This window comes from Eubalaena glacialis, chromosome 15 (assembly GCF_028564815.1).
Source record: "Eubalaena glacialis isolate mEubGla1 chromosome 15, mEubGla1.1.hap2.+ XY, whole genome shotgun sequence".
NCBI classification, from domain to species: Eukaryota; Metazoa; Chordata; class Mammalia; order Artiodactyla; family Balaenidae; genus Eubalaena; species Eubalaena glacialis.
In genome coordinates this window covers 3058767-3084040 of record NC_083730.1, presented here as the reverse complement: position 1 = coordinate 3084040, position 25274 = coordinate 3058767, and the positions used below count along the sequence as shown (strand labels likewise).

Here is a 25274-nt window from a genome sequence, read left to right as displayed (position 1 = left end):
GGTACCCTCCTGTTGTTTGTGCTAGCTGGCAATCATCATTTTTATTTAAGTATTTTTCAGGGAGCAAGGTAAAGGATATTTGCACTATAAATTACAAATATTGAAGCATCGTCTCCCAATAAGTGGACATATCAAGGACAAAGGTTGGAATGCAAGAGAGTGTCAGCAATTGCCACGGCGTCCCAGAGGAATTTTCTCTTGCCCAGGCTAAGTCCATTAGTCTAGCTCTGTACTTGGAGAGAGGAAACCCTGTCAGGGAGGCCAGATGCTGTGATGGTCAAGGGCCAGGCAGCAGATCTGAAAGATCTGGTTGTAAATCTTTTTCTTACTGGTTGTGGACAGTTTATTCTCTTAACTTTCGAGGGCTTGTTGGGAGGATTAAATAAGTAAAGCATTCAGTACAGTACATATTATGCACTCAGTAAATGAGAATCGCTAGTCTTGGCACTATTATTTCAAAAATCATCAATTCCTGTGATACAAAACAGTGCAAGTATGTTGGTGTACAGTATATAGAGAGTGTTTGGTGGGGATTTGGAATTAATGAATTGACGATGTTAATGAGGATGAGATGATATGATGATGATGAAGATGATGAGATGATGATGATGATGTGATGATGACATCATGTTGATGATGATGAGATGATGATGAGGTGATGATGACATGATGATGAGATGATGATGATGATGAGATGATGATGATGAGATGATGATGATGATGATGATGACATCATGATGATGAGGTGATGATGAGGTGATGATAATGAGGTGATGATGGTGACATGATGATGATGATGAGGTGATGACGATGATGAGGTGATGATGATGATGATGAGGTGATGATGGTGATGATGATGATGAGGTGATGATGATGAGGTGATGGTGATGAGGTGATGATGATGACATCATGATGATGATGAGGTGATGATGATGAGGTGATGATGGTGATGATGATGATGAGGTGATGGTGATGAGGTGATGGTGATGACATCATGATGATGATGAGGTGATGATGATGATGAGGTGGTGATGATGATGATGATGATGAGGTGATGATGATGATGATGATGATGTGATGATGATGAGGTGATGGTGATGAGGTGATGATGATGTCATCATGATGATGATGAGGTGATGATGATGATGAGGTGATGATGATGATGAGATGATGATGAGATGATGACAATGGTGGTTGGGGTGGTGACAATAATAAAATTATTGAGGTATAGAAAATATGGAGCCTTTAATGTAAATTTGGTTGCATTTGCTTCACTTAATGAGAAGTTACAATAATATTTAATCACTTAATAGTGATTAAGTGATTAATTAATAATAATCACTTAAAAATGGTTACAAGAGGTGGTCCTGGAGCCAGAATGCATGAGTTCAAATCTTGGCCTTGCCTCACCGTAGATGTGTAATCTTGGCTGATTTACTCGACCTCTATGTGTCTGGGTTTCCTTCCCAGTACACTGGAGATAATGATAATATACCCGTGTACCTCACTGGGCTGTTGAGAGCACTGAATGCACTAATATTTGTCGGGGCCTCAGACCAGGGCTGGGATCTCAGGAACATGCAGCATGGCATGGAAGAGCAGGACACTCAAGACACAAGCAGGAAACAACCATATTCTTCTCGTCCGTCACGTGCCTCTTAATCTGCTTTGCCAGCTGTCTCTTTCCTGCGTGAAATCTCAGGCTGGTCCTCATAACTTTTCCAACCACTCTTGAATTACACAGTCTTCTGGTCACTTCTCAAAGTAATAATAGTCTTATATCAGAAATTACAGTGCCCAGTCCTATATGGTAAAGTACCAAACTTCATTTAGAATGACAGTGTCTCTCTTCCCCCAGTTTATCCTGGCTTAAAAGTGAATTTGTAGCTTCTGCTAAGAAGGTTGATGAGGGGCAAGAATCATGAAATTGACTTTCACCACCTCCTTTGAAAGCGCCCCAGAGGTCCTGCACCTGCGTGGGTATAGGACTAGCTGACACCTATGATCTTGAGGCCTCGGCGGAAACTGGAATAAAAGACTCCCATTTTTAACACTGTTATACATGCAACAAATATGGCATTATGACTGTTAGAATATATTTTTCTTAAATGATAAGTCCTTAATTTCACCCCTTCCTTGGGAGTTGAGGCATATGTGATGCTAATTTTCAGTTACCATATACATCCACTCCCATTCCAATGCAAGGTTGCCAGATTTAGCAAATAAAAATACGGAACCCCCAGTTAAATTTGAATTTCAAATAGGCAACAAATAATCTTTAATGTAAGTATGTCCCATGCACTATTTGGGGCATACTTATACTGGAACATCATTCATTCTTTACCTGAAATTTAAATATAATTGGTTAGCCTGTATTTTGTCTGGCAATCGTGTTCCAATAATTCTTGTATCTGAGATAGTTTGGATTTGCAAGCCTATGTCAGTTAGGGCATTTCAGTTGCAAATAACAGAATACCAGGTAAAAGTGTCCTTGGCAAGAGGCTGGGGAGGGTTTCTAAAAATCCCCCAGTGGAGACAACCTCCCCAAAGAGCTCCCCAATTGGCCTCTGCTCCCTTCCAGCCACTTCACAGCCCTTGGCCCCCTTGATCTCCTCTGAATTAAGCTGTGCCTTCCCAAAATCTGCCAGCAGTACATCAGTTACATTTTGTAACTCTCTGTTATCTTCCACGTATAATATGAGCTGACTAAAGGGAAAATGAAAGATTTGCAATCTGGCTGGACACCCTTTCCATGGGCTCTTCCCATAGATGACTGTGTCTTCCTAACCCTGTTCCTTCCAAAATCCATCCCCTCTCTCCATCCTCTCTCAAGCTGTTGTCTGCAAGGAGGTGTGAATCTTAGCTATTTGAAACCACCCAGTTAGTGAAGAATGTTGGAATCTACTCAACACTAACCCCACTTTACAACTTTCCAATGTCTTTCATCTGGTGTCTCAAACTTCTTTAAAAGGAAAAGAATTTCAGCCCTGAAAATGGCACCAGTAACTAGCAAGGACTTTCCTTGAGGAGACAAAGCCACTTCCTATCTGTAAATTAGCTTTTCCAAGACCCCTGCCCATACTACCCATGCAAAATCACTTGAGGACAAATGGTATGATTCATGTCTGATAATGAAGCAGAAGCTCAGACACCACTATACTTGCTCATGTCCCAAATTATGGCATAAATGTCTTTACTTTTGGAAGCAGAAAGGGGCCTCAGCTGTCTGGCCATATCCACCACGAAAGCCTCAACCATCACAATTATCTGGGTAAGTCCAGGTTTTCCCTAAGTAGGAATAACAACCAGTTGCTGTGTTAAGTGATCTTGCACACGTTCACTCACTTAATCCACACAACAACCCCCCGGGGCGGGACAGGTTTATCGCCATTTCACCCTAAACTTTGAGAAAGAGTGTCTACACAACCAACAGATGGTTGGGCCATGGTTTGAACTTCGGCGTCTCGCTGGAGAGTCTGTGCCATTCTGCCTCCTGCTCAAATCAAGGCTCTGGGGTCCTTCCCATACTGGCTCGGAAAAGTCTCAATACAAAATGAGTGGGATCATGTAGAGTGAAATTTGGAATAAGTTTAATATTCATACACCTTAAACTTGTACTGTGTGCCTATTATATCTCAATGAAGCTGGAAGAAAAAGTTTTCAATATTCCCTTAGCTACATCCGGAAAAGACGAAAGCTCTCATTCAAAAAGGTACCTGCATCCCAATGTTTATAGCAGCACTAATTTACAATAGCCAAGACATGGAAGCAACCTAAGTGTCCATCAACAGAGGAATGGATAAAGAACATGTGGCACATATATACAAGGGAATATTACTCAGCCATGAAAAAGAATGAAATAATGCCATTTGCAGCAACGTGGATGGACCTAGAGATGATCGTGCTAAGTGAAGTCAGTCAGAAAGAGAAAGACACTTATACCTGATATCACTTGTATGTGGAATCTAAAAAATAGGACAAATGAACTTATTTACAAAACAGAAACAGATTCACAGACATAGAAAACAAACTTATGGTTACCAAAGAGGGGGGAGGGATAAATTGGGAGTATGGGATTAACAGATGCACACTACCATATATAAAATTAATAAACAACAAGGATTTACTGTGTCGCACAGGGAACTATACTCAGTAAATTGTAATAAAATATAGTGGAAAAGAATCGAAAAAAAAGAATATAGATATATACATATACGTATATGTGTAACCGAATCACTTTGCTATACACATGAAACTAACACAATATTGTATATCAACTTCACTTCAATAAAAAAATAAAAAATAACTCCAATGACCCAGTTTAAAAAAATATTCCCTCATCAGCAGGACATAAATACCTATGTTTCTAAAAGTTGAATATTAAAAAGCCATTGCTTTTATTTCAATAATGATCCATACCCATATATACAGAAAAAAATCCCAGATGATAGCAAGACCTACAGCTCCAAGAAAGACATCACTTAACTATGCTATTTTTCTCCTTCTAAATGCAATTGATCCTTTTCCGTTCCATTTAGGAAAATAAACTTTCTCCCTTACCTGAACACTTACAATATATTTTTAGAAGCAACTGATTATACATTGGGCATAAGGGTGAACTATGTACTAAAACTGTGACTGTGTACTGCTACTGAAACATCTATACAGGGGAAATTTGTCGGTGATTGAATTATTTTGGGACTGCAGTTTGATAAGCGCGTCAGGCTTCAGCTGTATTTCCTGTAGTCAGGAAATGCTCAGACACAGAAGTCTGTTGATTTCACGGGTTAGTTCCAGCCTCTCTGCTCAAGGAAGAACAGAGACCCCGCCAGTCGCCCGTCAACGGGTGAGACCAGCATATGCACCAGCCTGCTCTTTTCACATCTTCTTTTCACTTCTCCCCTTGCTTGTTTGAAAAACACTCCGTTCTCACTTTTCAGATTAACCAAATGATCTTCAAACACTGTTATGACCAAATAGAGCACAAAATAAATATAATAGGATGACACAGATCCACGAATTTGCCTAAAAATGTAGGTCAACTGCTTTTTCAAACATGTTCCAAATGTATGTAGTAGAAGTAATATTTAATTTTTTTATTCCAAAAGATTAAAAGTCTTACTGCACCTTTCTTTCAGCACCTCTAGGATGTTTTTTGGCCTAAATGTAGCTGCCATTTATTGTCATCGGTGTCAGGCAGGAACGCTTTGTTCTGGCCGTGCAGTTATCTGGGTCTGGGTCGTTTGCTTTACCGCGGCCTTTATTGGTGCTCAAAGGGTGAGGCTGGGCCCTTCTGGCTCAGAGAAAACAGAGCAAGTGAAATACAGTTGCCAAAGATTATGAGGAGCCTGGCTAAAACAGGAAGTGATAATAATCCCTGCATGGGCTTTTGAGAGTTTAAAGTACTTGAAGGAAGTTTGAATCATGGCCCAGTATGTATTTAACCCTTTTAGTGCCAGGACGGAAAGAAAAAGACTGTGAGGATGGAAGGGGTGCCAATGTCCAGGAGAAGCACGTGCAGAGCGACCACTGACATTCAAAGTGTTTTGGGTTTTATCAGCGTCCTCCCTGTTTCCTGAAAAAAAAATTTTTTTTTTGTTTGGAAACTTGAACAAAAGACACCATTTTTTAATAGTCATCATTTCTTTTCTCCCCGCCCGCCCCTTCTCCTCCCTCTGGTAGCTTTCTTTTTCTTTTTTTAAAATTTTATTTATTTATTTGTTTTTGGCTGCGTTGGGTCTTCGTTGCTGCGCATGGGCTCTCTCTAGTTGCGGCGAGCGGGGCTACTCTTCGTTGTGATGCGGGGGCTTCTCACTGCGGTGGCTTCTTTTGTTGCAGAGCATGGGCTCTAGGCGCGCAGGCTCAGTAGTTGTGGCGCACGGGCTCAGCAGTTGTGGCTCACGGACTCTAGAGTGCAGGCTCAGTAGTTGTGGCTCACGGGCTCTAGAACGAAGGCTCAGTAGTTGCGGCGCACAGGCTTCGTTGCTCCGCGGCATGTGGGATCTTCCTGGACCAGGGCTGGAACCCGTGTCCCCTGCATTGGCAGGCGGATTCTTAACCACTGCACCACCAAGGAAGCCCCCTCTGGTAGCTTTCTGAAAAGACCAGACCTGAACAATTTGGTGATCATAAAAATTTCTTCAAGTTAATGAGAAATTCAGTTCTTTCCTTGCTGGGGAGAAAATCCTGCACATTCTCACATTCTACCATCATGGCAGGAAAGCTCCGCGACAGTGGGGATAAACGCCATGATCCACGGAGTAAAATCTCTCAGGACATCTGAGGCCATGAACCAGACAGTGCTAAGGCCAAAGAGATTAAGATTGAGGGCCACAGCTTGATGGAATCTATTTATAGGCATCCACACCGAGAAGAGGTTGAGGAAACCTTTTTTGGTCAACTTGCCAAAGCATTCAGTTACATCTACTTACGATGGGGCGTTTAATTCCATTACATTCTGGAAAAACAATTCAGCTGACCACAGACCACCAAATAGCTTTTTGGACTACACTGGAGAGAATTTCCTCTTTCAGAATGTTGGAGGAATCGAACAGCACAGAGGCTGTAACTGCTCCTTAACAGGGAAGAAACAGTGGGAGATTTAAAGATAAAGCAGGTGGATGGTTTGGAGGAATCAGTCACACACGTAACCAGATGCGATATTTCAAGGGAAGGAAAAAAGTGAAATCAGACAAATAAGAAGAACTCTAGGAAACAAACAAATGTTCTGTTTAACATGGTAGATTGAACAGATGCATTTATCTCCTCTCTACCCAACCCGCTGCAAAAGAATTTTAAAAGTTTTATTCACAGTAACAAAGAGAATGGGAGAAAAGACAGCAGCAGGTGAGGTATTTCAACAAGTATATGGAACTTAGAGGACAGAGTGAAAACTGGTAAAGGCTTTGAGGATCTGAGGAAGTGTCTATAGATGGAGACGTTGACGGAAGAGAGGTAGTTTATCTCAAGGAACCCACTGAGAAGGGTCCCCTCCAGCATTCTGAGTAGCAGGTGAGAACCACTGTCCCTCGCTTCTGTCTCGCAGGAAACTGAAGGTTTATTCAGTGGAGAAAGTGAACAGTAGGTGCTCTGAATGTGGGACCCCAGACACCGCCAAAGGTCAGCATGGGGAGTGGTATCCAGGCAGGAGATTTTGGGAAAGGCCCTTTGCTCTTTGAACCCCTTCCCCACGTACTCCCAGACCTTCAGAAACCAGGTGTGGCGACCCTTACCCATCCACAAGCCCCACCATGAGCTCAACCAATCTGGGTTTTAGTACCTCAGTTATCAGTATGAGAGGATAGTCAAGCATTACTAGAAATTTGATGGGGAAAACATACAATAGGACAAATTAACCTAGAGGAAATAGTCAATGAAAATGAAGGAAGCAGAAATAAACTTTAAAAAATCAATATTAATATTAGATAGATAAGCAGAGGCTGCATTCATGAAACAGAAACAGATGAATACAGGCACCCATGCACCCACACACATATGTATGGGCAAGGAATAAATAAAAGGCCTTGGGATTTGTAGGTGTGAGAGCTAAAATAAAACACAATTTCTATAAACAGTTTGAAGGATAAAGTGAAGGGAAATTTCTCAGCACTGAAGGATGTACAAATGTAAAAAATAATACTGGGTCCACATTTGGGTCCATCATCATGAAATGTGGGGATACCATCACCAAATAGAAGATCTGAAGGGCTTTGAAACGGGAACAGCAAGCAAACACAGTTCACACACAGAAACGGTAGAATGAATAGGACTCCTCAGCACAGGGAAGGGAGAAGACAAAGCCTTCAAAATCCTGAGTGAAACACAAGATGGTCCATGAACCGGTCATTGTCTAAGCTGGATGATGGGCATACCTGTGGGTCTCACATACTACTCTTTTTTATTTATGTTTATAGAATTTTCAAAAATAGAAATTTTACAAGCTGCCATGAAAATCAACCAACCAACAGCAAGACAACAGTAAGAGAAAGCTGAGGAACCAAGAGTTACCAGTACGCATGTATCATTTAAAAGTGTGTCGTCCATGATCAATGCCAAAGAAACAGCTACACGTGGGGCTGGGACACACGGTTGGGTCAGGGCCCTGGCAGTTCATGTTATCAGGCCATTTGAGATTTCCCTTTATAAAAACAAAAAGACAAAAATAAAAACGAGGGAAATTGCAAGAGGAAAATTATGTTCAACCTATAATTTTATCCCCGACCAAACCATAAAATATGAGGGTAAAGTAAAGACATTTTTAGGCATGCCAGAACCTAAAATCTGTGCTTCTCTGCACCCTCTTTAGGACACATGAAGGACGTGCTTCCTCTTGGAGAAGATGCAGCCAGGAAAGAGGAAGACGTGAGACTGAGGACACAGGGGTCCCACCCGGGACAGAAGTGGAGGGAACTCCCAGGAGGGCTTCACCTGTCGTCAGACCCAGACTGCTCTGCCCCTTCACCCGGCCTCTCGTCGCCTCCCCACCTTCCTCCCACCCGACGACGTCACCAACGTGCCGGGGAGGGTAGGGGAAGCATGGGGTGTGAGTCACTGGCCTGGCAGGCGTCACATGACTCCCAGTGGTGTCTCCTTCCCCAAACCAAGGTAATGGGATTGCTAAGCCAGCGGGGAATTGGGGCAGTTTTCAAGCAGGGAGTAGAAGGCTTGCTCCTTAGGAAGATGCCCATCAACCAACCCAGGTGTATTTGAGGGAGAGACCTGAACGGGAGAGAGGAGCAGGGAGAGGCCGTCCAGAGCCCCTGCCCTCCCGCTGGCCCAGCGGTGAAGATGGTTCCTTTCCCTACGACTGGCAGACTACACAGACGGTAGGCAGAAGGGGCCGCCTTGTGGCGCCCCATCCAGAAAGGCTACCTGCTGGGTGAAGAAGGCCTGGCAGCAAGAGCCGTGGGGTGTGCGGACCCAGGCAGGGGCGCAGGACCGGGAGGGGGCTGGGATGGCGTGGACTTGCCTCTCCGGGACCTGAGCAGTGGGCCTGCCCCTCCCCCCAGCGCATCCACACTGAAGAATTCATACTGTGCCCGGGAGGGACCAGCGTTTAGACACCTGTAGAGCTGACTGTACCCCCATGTTATCTGGAAGAACAGCACTGCAAACCCGGGTATTAAAACGGCTTCCTCATAAAGTCACAGTCACACCAGATCATAAAGACAGGTCTTAGTGAACAGTAGTTATAGAGTGACAAGCTTTAGACGATTCCACAGCATAGGAGAGATAAGAAATCTCAACATTTTTCAAATATATTAAATGAAGGGGAAAATAGAGGAAAACGCCTTCCCCTAAAATGGAAAGCAAAAAAACAGAATATGTATTTTTCATGTTTGAGTTCATTATTTTTGCTGAAGAGTGCTTCTGTGAACAGTCTTGCACAATCCCCGTGAGAGATGGATGGATGGAAAGGAAAGGTTGCAGAGGAAGAGGAATAATGGACCATTACCCAGCAGAGGATCGGTTCCCTTAGGGGTCTCTGGGCCACTTTAGGCATTGGCAGGCGTCACAATGGGGCATGAGCTGTCATGTGAGGGGTCCCAGAGGACAGAAAAAGTCTCCTGAGGTGCCTCGAAAAGAACAGTATTGCCACCTTTTAAAAGGGATGGCCTAGGACCTAGTTATAGACTGTTCATCTTGGAATCAGTATCTGGGAAGTTACTGGAACAAATCATTGAGTAATCCGCTGGCCACCCACCAGGAGGGCAGAAGACACTGGGAAGGAACAACAAATGTTTCTGGAAGAGCAAATGTAATTGGCAAAATCCAAGGCCCCCCTCCAAGTCTTCAGGGTGCAAAGGGACCCCGGGAGATGGGCCTGGGGGTCGAGCACTGTGGTGACTAGGGAATCTGCTAATGTAAAAAAACTGTCCCAGAGTATTGTGAGACACACTTGAGTGAGTACAAATAGTGTATTTAGACACGATACCAGTTTCAGCAAATCTTTCCAAATGTGAACGAGAAATGCCACATGTATATAATAGGGTATGAAATTTAAAGGGCAAAATCCGGGCAAGGCTGACCCTGGACAGCTTGGGACAAGAAGCTTTAGGGCCACGCGGGGGGCACCAGTTTCCAGACGTGAAGCTATTTGTTTTCTACCCAAATCCAGAGGGCCCTACAAATCAAAATCCAACCGTAGCAACCAAGAGGGGGAAGGCAAGATGCGGCGTGAATGTTGGAGAAGAATTGCCTGAACACTTTATTATCCTCCTTAATCACAGCGGGAAAATGGTTCACGTTCTCTGCCAAACAGTGTTCTAAGGGCCTTCATCTTCTAACTCATGTGATCCAGACAGTAACCCCCTGAAGGTGGGACTCTTATTATCTCCATTTTACAGACAGGGACATTGAGGCTTTGAGAAGTAAAGCAACATGTCTGAGATCACACAGCTAAAAAGTTGCCAACAGGAAGACCGTTATTGGAAACTCAAGAACACAGTGGAAGTTTCTGTTCCTTAATGTTTCTCAAACTCGTTCATGTGGACTGTCAACCTATCCAACGAAGTATCATTAAATATGACTTTCTGTGTGAGATCAAATAGTACATTTGCTTTTACTCACCTCTGCGTAAAAAAGCAACAGGTATCAGAGAAAAGTAAAAGGCATTTTTGTAGGAGAAAGACACAGAAATGAAAGACATTCAAACCATTACCTTTGTGTTTTCCTACACAGGCGACGTCCGCCAGCTCCAATTTCAGCGGGAGGACAGGCTGCCCCAGAGCCAGGCTTTGTGCCACGGAAGCAGAGAGCCTGAAAGATCTGAACCTGAGGACGGAGACGAGCACGGTCTGCACCTCACATCCTCTGGTGGCGAAGGAGTCGTGGGTCCGTGCGGGCTGCTGGCCGGCAGAACACAGAGGCAGATGATGGAAGCAGCGGGAGGGAGGCCAGGCCCTCCCCCCTGGTCCAGCACAAGGTCCCCCGCGTGCCCTGCGGGCTGCCCTGTGCATCCACTTGTGCCCAAGTTGCTAACCCGGCCGCCCAGCAGCGGCTCCGAGCTCACGGCCAGCACTGTCCACGGTCGCCAGCTAAGAGCCCCTGTGCGTGTGCTCCAGCCTGGGAGGGGCAGCCACTGGGGGACACCCACAGGCGATCTTCTGAGGCCCGTGGCAGAGACCCCGTCGGGGTAAGATGTGGCTCCTTTGTGTTTGCCACACTTTACAAGAAAACTTGATGGGAAATGTAGAAGGCACTCACTCACCTCGGTCAATGTCACACTTCCACGGGGCTCTTGTCACACAGGGAAGCTTCTGGAACACGCAGAGCAGTTAGTGCTGGATGGAGACGACGCCTGCCATCGTCCGCTGTGAAAATCCCACCGTGTCCGCGCTGCCCGTGGCCGGCCTTCTGTGCTGAGACCGGTAGGTGGCTGGGCGAGTGGGCCCACAGGTGCAGGGGGCCTGTGTATGAAACTTTTACTGCAGGTGTCAAATCACAAATAATTGTCCTTTGAAGATTGTGTGTGTGTGTGTGTGTGTGTGTGTGTGTTTTACAGACCCGATATTAAACTGTGAAATCTGATGCCAGCGTAAGGGAGAGTGTTGATGATACCAGCCCCCACTCTCCGGGAGCCTTCGGTTCCATGCACTGTGCGTTGCTGTGAGTGCTCCAACCTTACGAGACAGGGAGCGTCGTACTCATTCACAGAGGAAGCGGTTGGCATGCAGGAGGCCGGCGGTCTACCCAGATCACACAGCACCTAAGTCACAGAGCCGGAGTGAAACGTGAATCTGATTGCGAAACACACGTTCGTCCTGGTCTACTCTGCTGTAGAAGGTCTCAGACAGGACATGCTGAGCTCTGGAAAATGGGAATAAACAGGGAAAGAGCAATATTTGACGGAGCCAAAGACAATGATATGATAAGACAGTGCAGGGGGTTTGCAGTTCAGGACTTGGATGGGATGGACACACATCACCCTGTCCCCCCTCTAAGTAGAGCCAGAATCCCTGCACGTGATGTGAAACAAACATGCAAAGACTCTGAAAAGTGAAGAGAACAGACCTGCCAGGCGTGAGAGTGCGCTCCTAGACCCTGAACTGGGTACAGGGAACCAGCAGCCCAGGAGCCCCAGTGGGCACAGACCAGAGGGCCCAAGAAGAGTCTGCTGTCTCTGGCCAGAGGGGCGGCCTAGCAGGACAGAGGATTTTGACTCAATTACTGCCCTACACCTTCCGAACTCCATGGAGAAATCCACGACCATCACTCCCACCCCCGACCCCAGCAAAGGCTGAGCGGGGACCTAGGGCCAGAACGTTTACTACCATCTAGTGGGAAGAAGGCTGACACCAGCACAGCCAGGTGGTTGGAGAGGCCCAGAGCAAGGCTGGGTACCACCCTTGCACCCCTTCCTCAGGGAAACTGGTCGTCCCCTGACCTGGCAGCAAGAACAGCACCCCTCGCCCTGTTAGTGTGGTATCAGAGGAAGCCTTCCGAAGCAGAAGTCGTCATAACAGAATAATCCAAATATCCAGGTTATAATAAAAAGGTTACTCATCAGACCAAGCACCAGGAAAATCTCAGCTGGAGCGAGAAGAGATGCTCAGCAGATACCAACACCAAGATGACCCAGATGTTGGTTATTTGACAAGGATTTTAAAGCACCCTCAAAATAAACTGCTTCAACAAACCATGACAAACACACTTGAAACGAACAACAACAAAAATAGAAACTCTCAGCAAAGAAATAAAAGACACAAAGAAGAACCAAATGGAAATTTTATAACTGAAAAATGCAATCACTGAAATGAAAACCTCAGTGGATGGGCTCAAAAGCAGACTGGAGAGGACAGAGGAAAGAACCAGTGAACTTGAGGATGAACAGCAGAAATTTCCCCATCTGAGGAACAGAGAGAAAACAGACTGGAAAAAAAAACGTGGGCAGAGCCTCAGGGAGCTGTGCACCTAGAACAAAAGAGCGAACATCCTGTCATCAGAGTCCCAGGAGGAGGAGAAAGAAGTGGGCCCAAAAAGGCATTCCAAGAAATGTGGATGAAAAGTTCCCCAATGCAGCAAAAGACAAACACCTACAAATCCAAGAAGCAGAGTGAACCCCCAACAGTATAAACCCCAAAACTGCATGACAGGAAGATCATACTCCAACTCCAACCCCCTTGCAGGGCTTCCTATTGCTAAATGGTAAGAACATTTTATTTTTTATATCAGAGAATTAAATAATGATATAAAAATTTTCCATTTAAGATAGAATAATTTTCTGTCATGTATCTAAAAGCATATTAACTAAGTACATGTGATAGTGGACATATAAAAATATAAATATTATAGACATATATCAATTGGCTTTTAAATAACAAAATGCAAGAATTCCAAATAGACTATGTGCTTTTTGCTGTTTTTGATATTATGACATGAAGATATATGTCCATCTACATTTTAGGATATGTAATGAGCTGAAACCAAACAGGATATAATATCTTATTTGAAAATGCATTTGTCAACAAATCATGCTTTTACCACGTAATTATTTTAAAATAAATTAAATGGAGAATATCACTGTTGCCATAGGGACAGTTGAAATGCATCTTTATGTATAATCAAAATGATCAACATTTGTGTTAAAATGAACATTATAATGAAATCTTTAGTGACATACCAATCAAAAAATGCTTTTTTAACTTACTGCTTCTTCATTATGCACCATGCAAAAATAATCATATGATTAAAAAAATTCTCCCAGGGCTCTCGAGATTAGATATTATTGTAGAAGAAGTTGGCAGGACCAAAAGAGGTTGGGAAATTGCGCATGCCTGTTTAATCGTGGGCTCCTTCATTTTTCCCCAACCACAAATGTGCTTTCACTGCTTCATCTCCTTGCTGGGAGGTGGGCAGATGTTGCTTAACTGTGCAGGGGCCCTGATTAAAGTAAGATGCTCACCCGAGGTTTCAAGCCAACTTCATAGTCAACAGCCCAGCCTTCTTACCAACCCGAGAAAAGGGTGCTGTCCACTCAGCCCTGGTGACGGGGAGCTGCAAGATTGGGAAAGAGGAGGTGAGGAAGTGGGGCCTCTAACCGAACCGGCTCTGGCTGAAGCAGTCAAAGTTGGTGCGGTTTAGAGGAACATGAATTTATCAAGGCAGGTAATACAGCATCCCCACAAACAGAGCTGGGGTTTGATTTAGGCTCAGTTGAGGTGACTCCACAGTACATCCTTGCTTACCGCGTGGATGCACATGACTGCCGTGTACTCACACCCGGGCACGGGGGTCATTTTGGTTTTTTCTTGCATTTATGCAGGTAGACTTAATGACACTTTACATCAACAGCAGCAGAGCGGGTAGATTTGCCATCCATCTCTCCCACTTCCCAGCTACGTGGTCTGCGTGAGCTACTTTTCCAGGCTGTGCCTATTTCTTCATCTGCAAAGTAGGGTTGGTAAGGGTGCTTACCTTTATCCTAAGAGCAGAAAACAAGCGAATATCTGCAAAGCCCTGAGAACAGTGCCTGTCACATGATAAGCACCACAGAGAGTCTACTATATCAACTAAAAATATCTGACACAGATGCAGTCGTGTCCGGAAATGCTGGAAACACGAGGGTGTCGGGAATCGGAGTTCAGCCCAGTGAGGTCGTCCAAAGGGTTTTCTGTAGATTTAGGTCTCCCTAGAGTCTAATCTTTGACGTTCTCGTTTCCCTACTTTTTACTGTTTCCCTTTCCTATTCCGCTGACTGAATTAGCAGGGTGAGCTGAGTGTCACAGAGGAAACAGAAGGGTCAGGAGGGAGAAGCAGCCCCCAAACTGGGGGTGCACAAGGAGGAAGGTGTCCACTGGGGCACCATCTTGGTTCCAGGCTGCCGTGGAGCACACGTGTGACCTCCTGTCTCCAGCAGGGAGCTGCCCTGAGGGGAGCCCAGGGTCTCCTTTCCCCCAGTGGGCCCCCCCCGGCCACCAAGGAATCTGTAGACAGGGTGAGGGGGGCCTGAGGACCAGGGGCCCAGAACTCCCCCCTCAATTCCCTGCTCTCCTCGGGACCCAGGAGGGAATGACAGGCAGCTTCTGCCCTAAGAACACTTCCTCATGTTCTAGAAAGGAGCTGTCATCTCCCCTGCCCCTCTCCTCTCCAGACAAAGCAATATTCTTTGATGTTTTCTCAGCCGCCCTCTTCTCCAAACTTTAACGAAACATAGTTAGGAACACGATAGGCATTAATATTTATCTCCTCAAGACTTCAAGCTTTCGGCTTCCTTAGCCTTTGAACATCATTATAAATTTTGTTCACCATCAGAACTTCCGATTACAAAAATGTTAAAGCTAAAAGCAGAGTTGGGTGGGAACAGGGAAGGGACCGCCCTCTTCAGAAACACTGTGTCTTCAAAGGATCGTTTCCCACTGGTTTTGCCAAAATTCCCTTGGATGCGGTGGCCTCTCCCCATTACTCGGAGTGGTTCTGGAACCGAAATGGGGTTTCCACAGTTTCCTACCTACCCCATCCCCCGGGGAAGGGGCGGGGACGTCTCTCTGAGCTTCCAATGAGCTGGAACTGAATTTCTTATTGCTAGGCTCTCAACTGCAATGTAAACATCTTTTTATTAACTTTGAAAACATATGCTACTTAAGTTTTTGAAAAATATCCAGGGACTCCAAGCTGAAAGAAAAGCCATCATCCTGCTCATGGCTACATTCAAACCATATCTACTATCGGGGTGATTCGTCCAAAAATGAACCCCCATCTTCAAATTCTCGATTTCTATTTAAATTTACAATTTAATGCCATCATCAGGGAAAATGCAACCATGTGTAGGATATACCCATACTTGGAGAGTCTGTAGGTTTTAAACAGAGCTGATTTAAGATTGATTAACATGGTGAGAATGTGTTTATTTGCTTGCTCAGGGAAAATGAATTCTTAAAAGCACTCTTCTTGGGCTTCCCTGGTGGCGCAGTGGTTAAGAATCCGCCTGCCAGTGCAGGGAACACAGGTTCGAGCCCTGGTCCGGGAAGATCCCACATGTCGCGGAGCAACTAAGCCCGTGCACCACAACTACTGAGCCCACGTGCCACAACTACTGAGCCTGCGCTCTAGAGCCCGTGAGCCATAACTACTGAGCCCGCATGCCTAGAGCCCGTGCTCCGCAACAAGAGAAGCCACTGCAGTGAGAAGCCCGTGCACACAATGAAGAGCAGCCCCCGCTCGCCGCAACTAGAGAAAGCCCACGCGCAGCAACAAAGACCCAACGCAGCCAAAAATAAAATAAATAAATTAAAAAAAAAAAAAAAAAAACACTCTTCTTTGTTTTTACTACTCGCAGGTAAGTTTTGGTCCATGCTGTCAATGCCATGTGAGTTTTGAGCTGTCTTCTCCAGTCTCCAAAGAACCTCCACGTTCTGTTTCATTTCCTCATCCTGATGGTCCCGGGAGGATGGAGAGCAGTGGGCAGTCACCCTGCTGCTCAGATGAAGACCCCACTGCCCAGGGCCACACTGAGGGACCCAGAGCCCAGGTCTCCCGAGAGCGAGCCCTCCAGGCTGTTCCCTCTCGGTTCAAATCCTCATAAGGTGGCTCTTTTCTTATTAAGCAACTTATCATGTCAGATTCTGTCCCACTTTATCTAGAGATGCAGCCCCCTCGTCCAGAAGCCCCAGCCCAGTGTCTCCCCTGCCCCGCGTCGTGGTCCAGCCCTGCTGTGCGGTCCTGGGTGGGTGCTTGCTGGGTAGTAACTGCTTTTCCTTTTAAATAGATTTATGGTGGTGTATAAACATTTACTTTTAAAAGTTTAAAAGCATTCATAATCCTACAAGGATAGGAGACTTTTTGAGTTTTATCTTTCAATCCTTGTGCCGACGCCTATTTTACATTCTCACCGTGATGCACTGGAGACACACTGTTAGTGTCCTAGGGCTCCAGCCAGGCACGCCTGTTCCTGCCTCAGGATCCCACCCCTGCAGTTCTTCCCCGGTGGATGTCATCCACGTCATTCTTCAGGACTGAGCCCAAATGTGCCCCCTCCTGAGGCCTCCTGCCCCCTCCCTCTCTGTAGAAGACTCCAGTGCTTCCCTGTTTATTGTCCGTGTGCTTCCACCAGAATGTCCCCTAATAGTAGCAGGACTCCCTCCTAGCCCAGCGCTGTCTCTCCAGCGACTAGGACGGGCTCAGATACACGACTTCAGGGAGGAGCTGGCAGTTGGTCTCGCGCACGCCCGGCTCTCGGCAGTTCCATTGTTACAGTTCTCATGTCAAAACAAGTCAGCACGCGCTGGTCTCCCGGGATGAAACGCGTCCCGGCGTTCACCAGCCTACCTACCCCTGGTCCGGCCCCCCAGGGTGGACATTTGCTGTTTCAGGCCACCCAGCTTCATTGCCTACCACGGATAATGGCCCCAGTTCACTCGGGGGGTTCATCCTCCCCCCTTCTCACTCCTTGTGCTTTGGGTGGCACTGAAGGCTGGCAACTCACTTCCCACCCGGGAACGGGACCACCTCGAGGGTAGACACAAAACCCAGACAAGCCAGGGACAGTCAGGAGGCTCAGTTCCAGGACGCTTATAAGAGCTATTTGGTGAGCAGGTAAAAATAATGATAGTAATAATAACAATAATAATGATAGTTGACACGTATTAAGTGCTTTTTGTATCCCAGACACTGTCCCAAGCAACTTGCGTAAGCTAGCTCATTTAATTCTGAACCAGCTCGCGTGAGGTAAGCCAATGTTCTCCTGGGGGTGGTAGCGGGGATGCTGATGGATCTGAGAGGACTGCTTTGAAACAGGCGTTATATTTCCACGCTCTACAGTTTTGTGGTTGCAACTGGGGCTCCTCTAATGTGTCTTTTTGGGCAGCTCATCTCGGAGTTGTATGCCACAAGATGTTCTTTTTACCATAAATAGTTCAAAGACCCAATTGTCATCATGTGGTAATGTTACTTTCAACATAATATAGACATTTTCCTCCCCTGCTTTTTACATGTAGTGTCCAAATTGCTCAGTGAAGGCAAATTTTGCTTTCATGAAGCTTAAAAGCAAGGGATCCTGCTACCCTGACATCTAAAATGTTCGCAATTACCGAATCCACCTACCCATCAATATCCATTTACCAATGTCAATATCACACTCCCACTGTGTCACAAATAGTGTTTCCTAATTTAGGAGAATTCTAAAAAGAGTTGTCAGTACAGTAGCATTTTTATAACTGTGGGTACGGATGAGACGTAGGAGAGAAAAGTGAAGGTCGTGAAAGCAGCTGTCAGTTAAGGTTCTTATCTCAGGAAGACTGTTACTGAAACATGAAATACTTTTTCATTTTAACTCTAGCAGAAGCTGTCTGACTTTGTAAAAAAAGAAAAAACATCCTAAATTGTCAGAGTCCCGGACCCAATTATTTGGATAATTATCAGAAAAAAAAAACATGGAAATATCTTAAAGGAAAAGATTCTTAAATGTAGTGATTCTGAGCTCTTTGCAGGTAGGACCTGGGGTGCTTAACTTCACTGAGATACATCATGGCATTCGCGCACCATTGAAGTCACCCACTGAAAGTGGACAATTCAGTGCTTTCAAAAATATATTCACAGGGTTGCACAGCCATCAGCACACTCTAATTTTTAGAACATTCTGTCCCTCCTGAAAGAAACCCTGACCTATCAGCAGGCACACCCCACTCTCTCACCCCAAACCCAGTCCCAACAAAGCACGTTCTGTCTCCATGGATTTGCCTGTTCTGGATCTTTCACATAGAAGGAACCATGCAACCTGTGGCCTTTTGTGACCGGCTTCTTTCACTCAGCATTCACATTAGCCAGGTTCATCTCTTAACATGTGTCACACTTTATTCCTTTTGTTAGCCTGATAATATTCCCTTGTATGTATATACCACTGTTTGTTTATCCATTCATCCCTTGACAGACATTTGGGTTGTTTCTACTTTCTCACAATTATGACTAATGCTTCAGTGAACATTCGTGTCTTTGTGGGGACATGTTTTTGTTTCTCTTGGCTACATACCTAAGAGTAAAGAATTATAATTAGAGAGAGAAATCTTCATCTAGTTACTCTTGCAAACTTGTGTATTAGCAGTAAGCAGCATTTCAGTCTTCATATAGTTCTTGTTTCTTTGTAGGAGAACTGGAAAAAATAAACAGGCATTTAAGTATTGAATAAAGATTTCTGTTAACATTTGTTCTCCTTCATTTGAAAAAGCGCAAATGGGCTCTTCTTTGCTTGCAGACACATGCATACACTTAAAGAGATGCTTTTAAGCAACTTTTAATTTATCTGATGTTCTCAAGAAGGTTCTAATAAATTTTTCAAATAACTCAAGTCCTCAACTTTTAAAATTTCTACCATTTTTTCATGAAAATAATAAACAGATACTTATCTTTTAGAGGCTTATTGCCCCTAATGATTTGTTGTTACGAACACTAGCATTTATTGATCATATTACTTGCACGCATTCGTAGCACAAGAACTACTGACGGCTTGCTTAGGATCTGCCCAGTTCAGGGCAGCCTCTACTCCCCAGATCAGACCTTACTTGAGTTCTTTTCATTTCGGAGGCTCTATCAGGACTCCCAGGGCCTGGAGCCTGTCAAGGGGTCTCACATGTCCTGTATTCCCAGCCCTATTCATTCTTTACAGACACTGCTTTCATCCTCTGTCCAGAGGTAGGAGTCTTCAATTGCCCCAAAGGCCCTGGGTGCCATGGTTAACTGTCCTGCACCCTTGGGTGACGGGCAAATGACAGAGGGCTTGGTCATACAACCAAGTGCCTTTTTAATCACTTTTTCCCAAAGCAGAAAAGTTCCTTTTGCCTCATGTTTGAAAACAGAGGGTCCCACTTCTCCTCTATGGGCCCATGAAGGCAGGCCTACGACACTTTGGGCGATAAAGGGGACCCAAGTGGAGCCCTACACCAGGGAAGGGTGGATTGGCCACCTCAGGCACAGCAGCACTCCAGGCACGGGGTGCCTTTGGGAGACAGCTCTGACGGGGTGTCTGGGAGCCCAGGGACCCCACCCTGGGCTGACTCCACTTTATCTGTGAAATGGTGGCTCCAGCACCTGGCGATTCCTCGTCCGACCCAAGGTCAAGGGGTATATTTCCTCCCTTACTGGCTGTGCTATTTGGCTGAACACATCTCAGAAGCAGGAGAATGGTGGAGGCGGGTGTTCCTCCAAAGGAAAACCTGGGAGCTGGTAGGAAGGAGAAGAAGAGGAACGGGTAAAGGATGGGTGTACTGGACCCTATAGGGTCCCCCAAATTCATGCCTTCCCAGAACTTCCGAATGTGACCTTATTTGGAAATAGGATCTTGGCAGATGTAATTAGTTAAGAGGAGGTCATTTGGAGTAGGGTGGGCCAGTGTCTGGTATCCTTATAAGAGGTGGGAATTCTGGACAGAGAGAGGCAGGGATTGGAGTGATGCATCCACAAGCCAAGGGATGCTGGGAACCACCAAGAAGGACCATCCCCTAGAGCCTTCAGAGGGAGCGTGGCCCTGCCGACACCTTGATTTTGGACTTCTGGCCTCCAGAACTGTGAGAGAATAGATTCCTGTTGTTTTCAGCCATCCGGTGGAGGTACTCATTATAGGAGCCCCTAGGAAACTCCAGCTGTGAGGAAGCAGCAATTTCCACCCCCCAACACACATGGGTGACAGAACAGATGCTGAAAGCTATTGCTCTTCTGTCAGTAGCCTTCAGCCTGTCTTCCAGAAAAAGGCACAGCTAAGTGGGAACATCCTCCAGGGAGCAAATGTCCTTAATCTCTGTCACAATAGTTCCAACGAGAAGGAAAAATTCATTCCTTTTTGGGGCCACCATTTCTGATTTTCTCTTGGATCCCCAATAATGTTGCATGAGATTGTTTGCTGCAGTAAATGACCTAGATGACAAAGCTGTTAATTATTTTACTCCTGTGTAATGCTTCGTCCCTCCTTTGCTGTCAGGGTCACGGCGTTGTCTTCACCTGTCTCAGGCAGCCCCCTCAGTTCCTCCTCCGAATTTTTCATTTCTAATATACCGTGAGCTGGAAAATCAAGTAACCAGACTTGGGTGAATTGTCTGTAAGAGTGAGATGGTTGTAAAGTGACAGCCCAAGGGCTCTATTATCAGCAAAAGGCACAAGATTTACCGCAGGGACGTTGTAACATTTAATCTGACTGCTCAGAGGTCTCTAGGAAATTGCTTCCTGATCCTGGATCCTGGCCCTGCTGAATGCGGTTGCCAGTGAGTTAGCCCTGGTTAAGAGGCTGTCACCGCCTTCCTGGGCTGTTACAGCAACTCCAGCCTCAGAAACAGACCCTCCTGGCATTCCGCCTCCCGCCCACATTGTTCACCGCCGTGCTGAGCGCCATGGGTCCTTCTCTCTAGTCCGTCCTTACCCCGAGAGAGAGAGGTCTGCGGACCCCACCTCCAAATCTCTCATCTCCAAATCTCATGGGGGCCTGCCTGGAATTCTCTTCATTCCTTTGGGTTGGTGGTTTTCAGTGGTCGTAAATTTCTGGAATCCAGTGTGGAAATGAAACTCGAGGGTGGAGCATGATTGGTGAGGGGGGAGCCCGGGATGCAGGTCGCAGAGGCTCTGGTTCAGGAGAGGGCGATACAGCCCCAGAACGGCTCCAGCAATTCCAGCGGGACCCTGGGGCTCAGCCCAGACTTTGCAGGACGCACGAGAGGTGGCAAAGCATGTCCTCTGAGATGGTTCATGTCACTGCCCAGGTGATTCTTTTCTTTCTTTTTTTTTTTTTTGACCCTGGGTCTTGGCACACCTGTGATAAATCAGCACCAAGGCTGTGCTTCCAGTTCTTCAAAGGTGATTCCACAGCCCAGTTCTATAGAGAAGAGCTCTGGTGCTCGTGTGTGTGTGTGTGTGTGTGTGTGTGTGTGACAAAACACACACAACACAACATTCACATTCAAGTAATCATCTCCCGCATTTTTTCATCTTGTAAAACTGAAACTGTACCCATTAGACACTAACTCGTCACCCCGCTGCCCCAGGCCCTGGTCCCCACCATCTGCTTTCTGTCTCTATGCCTCTGACGACTCTAGGTGCCTCCTATGAGTGGATTATACAGTATTTGCCTGGCTTATTTCATGCAGCATAACGACCTCAAGATCAATCCAGGTTGTAGCCTGTGTCAGAATCTCCTTCCTTTCTAAGGTAGAATAATATCCTGTTGTCCAGGTGGTTCTTAGACACCAAAGTTTGCAACCACTGGTGCACGGTGGCTGCTGCCCACATCAGCTCTGAGATGCAGGTCAGGGCACGCCCTCACCCACCTCTCCTGTTCCCTCCAAACCCTCCTCCCCACCTGGAAGCAGCTGCCGGCGCCCAGCACAGCCTGCAGAGAAGGACACCCACTCGTTTTGATCCTCTCTATTCCTCGTGATGCTCACAACAGGTCCTAGTGTCCCTACTGGATAAAAGAGGAGGCACATTGGAAAGTTCCCCAAAGTGAAACAGGGGGTCAGCGTCTGTCTGTGTGCCCTGCAGGCCAGTGAGACCCTGGACAGCAGGCCCAGCTCTCTGTCCTGCCCCCAGTCCGAGTTCTGGGCGCCCTCAACTGGCACGTGGGAGGGGCCCCAGGAGTGCGTGCGTGGAACACAGGCTACGGGGGCCACTCAGATGGAGGTGTGAATATGCTCAGTTGGGTCACCTGCCCTGGCACCTTGATTAGGACCGTTAGCCCCTATCGGATTCTGGTTTCTTCATCCGTAATATTGGGAAAATAATCGTATTCACTCCATAGGATTGATCTGAGAATTAAAAACTGATAATCTATAGATGGCACTAAACACTGTGTCTACAAATAGTAAGGGCTCAGTGAGCAGAGCCAAGATTAATATGATTAAAATCGTAATTTAAGAGGGAAAAAATTTTCAGTTTTATGCAAGCATTAAAAATTGTGTTTACATTTTGTGTTTACAAAATTGTAATACATGAGGAAATTTTTATGCTATGTTAAATTTTTTAAAGTTCCCAGAATCATAGATACTGTATGATTTCAATTATGCTTAAAAAAACAATAATAATGACCCCAGAGGAGACATGGCAAAATATCAACCGTGGGTATATCTGGGTAATGAGATTATGCCTAACTATTTTTCTACTTTTTTTTACTTTAGTATACTTCCCATAAAGAAGATAACTATCTCTATAATTATATATACAATAAATCAAAAATGCAAGGAAATGCAGACCTACACTCCTCAAGCTTTATTTTTCCATCTCACAGGGGTCCCCGGCTGGGACTGCCCGCGAGAACTGCCCAGGGGGCCTTTCACACCCCACGTCCAGGCCGCAGGCCGGCCAGTAACATCAGCGGCTGGGAACCCGCATTACAGCCTTGGTTCTGATGATAAATACAACTGACATTTTTTTTATCAGGATCTTAAAGTGGATCACTCGTGTTACCTGCAGACAAGTAGTGTTCTTCTTACGTTACAGTCCCAGACAGAGATTAAGCACGGCTCCGGAATTAGAACTTACTGGTTACACATTTTGTGGATATGAGCTATCAAGACCCAGAGGAGAGAAGGGCGTCTGAATCACCGTTTATCTCCGCGCCCGTGACTCCTTTAGCCCAGCGCTAAGCTGCCTCACCGTCTCTCTTCTCTGATGCATCCCGGCTCTTTCAAAGAAGCAGGGAAGAGTAAGGAGAGCCTCCAAGGACCCTGTCGAGACCACGAGGCCGTTCTCTGCTGGGACGGCCTTGGGTTCGAGGAGGAGGACAGCCAGAGTCTGGAGTCTCCTCCTGACCAGCCAAGGAGAGAAGGGTGGTCTCTCCGACGTTCTTGCTCTAACCTCTGTGGTCCTGTGACGAGCCTTCGTCTGCAGCTGCTGTCCAAGGCCGCCCACGGGAAGGCCCGACTGGATCCCTCCCGCGTGTCCGCCTGCCCTGCGGGCTGCCGAGCATCCCAGCGCGGGGCCCGCCTCTGCTCCAGCCCTCCCCCAGTTCCCGTCTGCTATCCTTTCCCAGGATCCGCATTTACGTTCCTGACTTTGACAACCTGAGGCGGGAGAGGGTTACCTTCGGTGACTTCTCATCACAGGTCAGTTGTGTAGCTTTCTCGCAGAGAGCCCTAGAATGTACTGCCGTGGGTGGGACCCTTCGGGGCTCTCGGCTGAGGGCCTGTGCAGACGCCTCTCCCGGCCCAAGCTCTGCTGTCCTGGCAGCTCAGACCTGGCCAGGTGTGTCTGAGGGTGAGGCCGTGGGCCCGCCAGAAGCCTCCCTGCGGGTGGCCCGAGGGCCCTGCGGGAACGGGAACCCTAGACCCATGGGGCCTGGGGGCCGTATTATTTAGTGAGACCTGGGGGGGATCTTCACCCCCCCACACCCCTCCCACACCTCCTCCCCTCCGACCCGGCAGCAGGCACTATGCTCTCCCGACGGGGGACTGTCGGGGTGCAGGGGGCGCCCAGGGCTAAGGGGGCAGGGCAGGCAGGAGAGTCCTTCCCCTCCTGTCACCTTCATTTGGTGACTCTCGAACCCTCTTCCTCTGCAGTTTTCCCCAGACGCCCCTGCTCCATTCAGGGCAGGAGACCGACATCAAGGTGGACTTCCTGGAAACCACACGTCTCATAAACACTACTGATTGAGTGATTGATGAAATGGCATGATCTCCGCAGTTCCTTTGAGTTCTGGGATGCGCAAATCTCTGCTTTCCTCCCACAAACACAGGAGACTTCCAGGGTTTAACATGCATCTTCCCAACACCCCATGAGGCCAGCGAGATGTGTTTCCAGTGAAGCCAGTGCCCGGCGGCTCAGCAGGGCCCGCCACGGGTCCTCCACGCACCCCTTCTCTCTGTCCTCGCCAGGCCGTTGTTTCCCGGAGGCCTGAGAAGGAAAGGGGGAGAATGCAGCTCTGCTCACTAACTGATATGAAGCCTCCATTTACTAGTTCTTGATGCCATAAGTGCCAGTCACGCCATTTTTTTTTCATATATATTCCTTTTTAAAAAAAATATTTATGTATTTATTTTTGGCTGTGTTGGGTCTTCGTTTCTGTGCGAGGGCTTTCTCTAGTTGCGGCGAGCGGGGGCCACTCTTCATCGCGGTGCGCGGGCCTCTCACTATCACGGCCTCTCGTTGCAGAGCACAGGCTCCAGACGCGCAGGCTCAGTAGTTGTGGCTCACAGGCCTAGCTGCTCCGTGGCATGTGGGATCTTCCCAGACCAGGGCTCGAACCCTTGTCCCCTGCATTGGCAGGCAGATTCTCAATCACTGCGCCACCAGGGAAGCCATGTCACGGCATTTTGCTGAATCACTTACATCGAGAGAAAGCACTTGCTCTCTGTCAACTCGACTGT

General features: G+C 46.6%; 1 long non-coding RNA gene across 1 annotated transcript in view; it reads left to right on the top strand.

Annotated features, from left to right (window-relative positions):
- Positions 1-16203, top strand: part of LOC133075264 (uncharacterized) — a 29483-nt gene extending 13280 nt beyond the window's left edge. Inside the window, exons 4-8 of the long non-coding RNA XR_009697342.1 lie at positions 8306-8604; positions 10681-11134; positions 11251-11369; positions 11504-13146; positions 15861-16203. This is a non-coding gene — a long non-coding RNA (uncharacterized LOC133075264). The remainder of the gene's footprint in view (positions 1-8305; positions 8605-10680; positions 11135-11250; positions 11370-11503; positions 13147-15860) is intronic.
- Positions 16204-25274: the final 9071 nt, after the last annotated feature.